The 4000-nt window shown below is 36.8% G+C and overlaps 1 long non-coding RNA gene across 1 annotated transcript; it reads right to left on the reverse strand.

The window, feature by feature from the left end:
- Positions 1-297: 297 nt before the first annotated feature.
- Positions 298-1007, reverse strand: LOC141289275 (uncharacterized). The gene is made up of 2 exons (XR_012339896.1): positions 972-1007; positions 298-789 (listed from the first exon to the last, which is right to left on the reverse strand). It is a non-coding gene; the product is annotated as an uncharacterized lncRNA (long non-coding RNA).
- Between the last annotated feature and the right edge of the window lie 2993 nt (positions 1008-4000).

Consider the following 4000-nt stretch of genomic DNA (forward strand, 5'->3'; position numbering starts at 1 on the left):
TTACTTTTTTCTGGAGTAACTCAATATTGTCATGCATTACTTTTAAAAGTAACTTTCCCCGACACTGTTGGTCTTCAATAAGCATTGGGAACTTTTTACTTATATTAGTTAGGCTAGTATTATTTTGTTCTGTGATATCAAAATTTGTATCAAGAAATTATCATGAAATAAAATTACTCACATGCCCACCCCTATACGACACATGCATATCCTTTTAATTTATAATTATATATAAACATCCATCCTTAACCCATTCTGCAAGTAGAAGGCCGTTTAGAAACACCAGCAAAGTCAATAGAAGTGTTTTTGCCTTTATTCTTCATATAAAGTCTTCATACAATCATACATACATATATATTGAAGAGCATGCAGATAGTTCTCAGAACTTTAAGTATAGGCAAATCAGTCAGTAAGTAAAGGCTGACAAAAAGTGCTAGAAATTTGTGCAGTCACTGTCACGGGTGCATCCCGTATGTTTCAGCTGGTTGACAAACTGAGTTGATGATCATATCAGCTGGAAGAGTTTGAGAACCGCAAAGGAGGTGATTGTGTAGATCAGAAGCCCAGGGAGCAACGTGAACCCCATAGGTGAAAGAGATACCGAAGTGCTGTTGGTTGTGGTGATGGTGGTGGCGGCGGCGGTGGCTTTGATGGCGGTGGTGGTGGCGGCAGTGGTGGTGCCATTGGTTGTGCTACTGGCATCAGCTGTGCCGTTGTTAAGACCACAGGTTGCAATCATAACAGCCACTAGCATTAGTAGTATTTGAGTTTTGGAAGCCATATTGAGGTCTTTCAGTATTTGGAAGGGGCAAAAAACGAAAATTAAAAATTAAACTTTTAAAATGTTTTTAAAGACATATTCTATATACTAATAATTTATATCTAAGACACATTCCAACATTAATTCATTAAATACAATCATCTAAAAAACCAAACAACATGTAAACATATATATAAATGGTCATATTTACAGTTTGCGATGGATGCCCGTTCTCTGTGTCTCTCAGTTCTCTGGAAGGATGTTAGTGTGAACACCAGAGGTGATCTTGGGCTTTTATTTGAATGTTGCACATCAACAACCTTGCAAGAGGCGGAGATGTAGGATGGAAGTGAATGCAATTATTATTATTTGTTTTGCCAGTCTCCTCCTCTTAAAGGGACAGGAATCATTTGCTCACCCTCATGTAAAAAAAAAATAAGGGGGCCACTCCAAAGTAACTGGAATCAAATAACTATTGACCATGGCAATAAAGAAAGAAAAGAGAAAAGAAAAAAGGTTTGAGTGAGGAAGGAAGGGTTCAGTTCTGGCTTTACTGCCAGAGGGATACAGTGATACAGTCCAATTGCATTTATCCTTAACATTTCAAAGCAAGCAGTTCATAAGAACAAGGTCAAATTGCAGACATTAAGAACAACAGAGCTATAGACCAGCAGAGGGCGAAAATGACTCCAGCAACCGGCGTTAACCACCAACTCATTTGAATGTCACTCAACAACCATAGGATGAGATCAAGCGACCTATAACAAGAATGGTAAATGGCAGCTGGGGTGAAGTGCATGATGAGGACTGTTTGAAACAGGAAAAACAAGCTTCATCAATGAGAAGTAAAGTAGAGCAATGCTGAGCTCTAGAAAAGGCCATAAAGACCATCTACTAGACCATGACTAACACCTAATCATCTAATGGAGAAGCCAAAAATCTACTGTGAGATTTGGTGGAGGACTTGTGATGGCTGGAATTTTTGTGCCAGGAGTGGCATAAAGTCACTCAACAGCGATGTAAAACACAGATGGTGAGCATGCCAAGATGCATGATAGCTGAGTTTTTTTTTCCCACCAATTATTGATTTTTGAACTCTTCCTACACTCCTTAACATAAAGCTTTTGAAGTGATGCCATAAAAGAACCATTTCCCCAAAAAAACTTTTAGCAAATAGTTTTTAAAGGAACCATTTTGAAGAACATTTAAAAAACATAAAGAATCTTTTTTTGGGACTATAAAGAACCTCTGCATTTAAAAGTTTCCATGGATGTTCATGGCTCTTCATGGAACCATTCATGCCAATAAAGAAGATTTGTTTTTAAGAGTGTTTAAAAACAGTTAAAACAACTGTTGAAACGATTTAACTATTACTGTGTTGTTTAAAAAAATGAATATGAACTTATTTTCTTATTTGAGGTCTGACAACACTGCATTGTTTTTTTTTATTTTGATATTTTCTTTAAAGAAATTACTCTAATGAGCTCTAAACGACTATGCTTATTTGGAATTTGAGAGAAATGTTGTTATTATTTCATAGAATAAAACAAAAATTTTCATTTTACTCAAACACATACCCATAAATAGTAAAACCAGAGAAATTGATCATTTTGCAGCATGCAGTGAACAAATTTCATAATTTCCTAATTTTTGTAAACCTGTTAAAAGATGTATATTTGTATCCTGTCTTTTTTGTTGTTTGTTGTGACAGCAATGATATACTGGAAAGTATTTGACTTTTCATTCCAATATGAGGCCCTTTAATGATTTTGTGAAAAGCAACTTTAATGCATCTGGTAGTGTGTCTAGAATTGTTTGATTCTCACAGAGTTGTGGACTCTAGAGCATGCAGACTTTGACAGCAATGACTCGAGACTTGACTTGGACTTGAACCCTGTGACTTGGCAAGTCTTTATGTCCTACTGTCAATGTAGTCTGGTTACTGAAGCATATGATCACACTGGTATGATTAGCTTTTGGCACTGAGCCAGAGATGGATGCACTAAGTGAACACTTGTATTGTTTTTATCCACATAATATGTAGGATATTTAATGTTTTAGACATTTAAATTACACATAATGACCATAAACCACTTATAAGAATAAGAAGAAGAATGCCCATGTATAATAAAACAGCAGTAGCCTAAAATGAGATAAACCCATCTTTTAAACCCATTCTTATTTTGATTTAACATTTGTATACATTATAACTATTGTTATTTAATTACATTTCTGCTTCATTTTATGTATCTCTTTCTTTGCCCAGTAACTAGCGTTCTGCATCAACGTATCAAGTATCATAAATGTTTTGTAAATACTGTAAATATTACCCAACAATGACGTCAGTAAAGCGGTCTATCTCAGTAGCTGGTGATAAATTAACGTCTGTATTAGCCATTTGCAAGTTATTAAATATTTGACTCAATTGATTCATTACAATCACTGAATCCCAAATGAAACAGTGGACTTTGAACTTTTGTTCACAAACAATGATTAATTCCTCAATGAAACACTAATTATTTTATCTTTTATAATTATACCTACTATTGTTACGGTTCAGCCAGGATCCATCACCACTCAATCACAGTGATGACCTATCATCACAGCCATCACCTGAGTACTAAAACCTGTCTTCAATCAAGCAGTGTTTAAGCACACACCTCAAACACCTTGGCTATATCCGAAATCGCCCCCTATACCTTCAAATAGTGCACTATTTGAGGGTACATCCATTTTAAGTGGTGTTCGAAACCATAGTGGACATTCTCGAGTGCACTCATTCAATCCCACAATGCACCGCAAAAACGAGTGTACAACCGATGTACGCTCAACAGCTAGAGATAACCCATAATGCTGTAGTGAACAACGGTCGAAATGGCATTCCAAGGATCAGTTTATGGCAGGCCCCCTTCCCTATCTGCCAGGGTGGAGGGAGATGTGCCACACTGTGATTGGATCTTGGTTGAGGAACATAAACAAATGTTCAGAAACATCAGATAAGATGCCAAGACAACTACCAGACACCTCTAACAGAACAGGAAGAGAGACCTTCTGCACCTACGACCACCTAAGAGAGGACTTCTCATTGGACTACGGATTGACCCTCTCCAATCCTAAGGTTTGGGAATGACTGCCATAAAAATTCCTTCAGAACTCTGGATGCAACAGCAGTGGCCGAAACAAAGAAGGCCACAAAGATCCATCCAAATCCATTCATACATATGTTTGGAGAACTTAAAT

Source organism: Garra rufa, chromosome 17 (genome assembly GCF_049309525.1).
Source record: "Garra rufa chromosome 17, GarRuf1.0, whole genome shotgun sequence".
Taxonomy (NCBI): domain Eukaryota; kingdom Metazoa; phylum Chordata; class Actinopteri; order Cypriniformes; family Cyprinidae; genus Garra; species Garra rufa.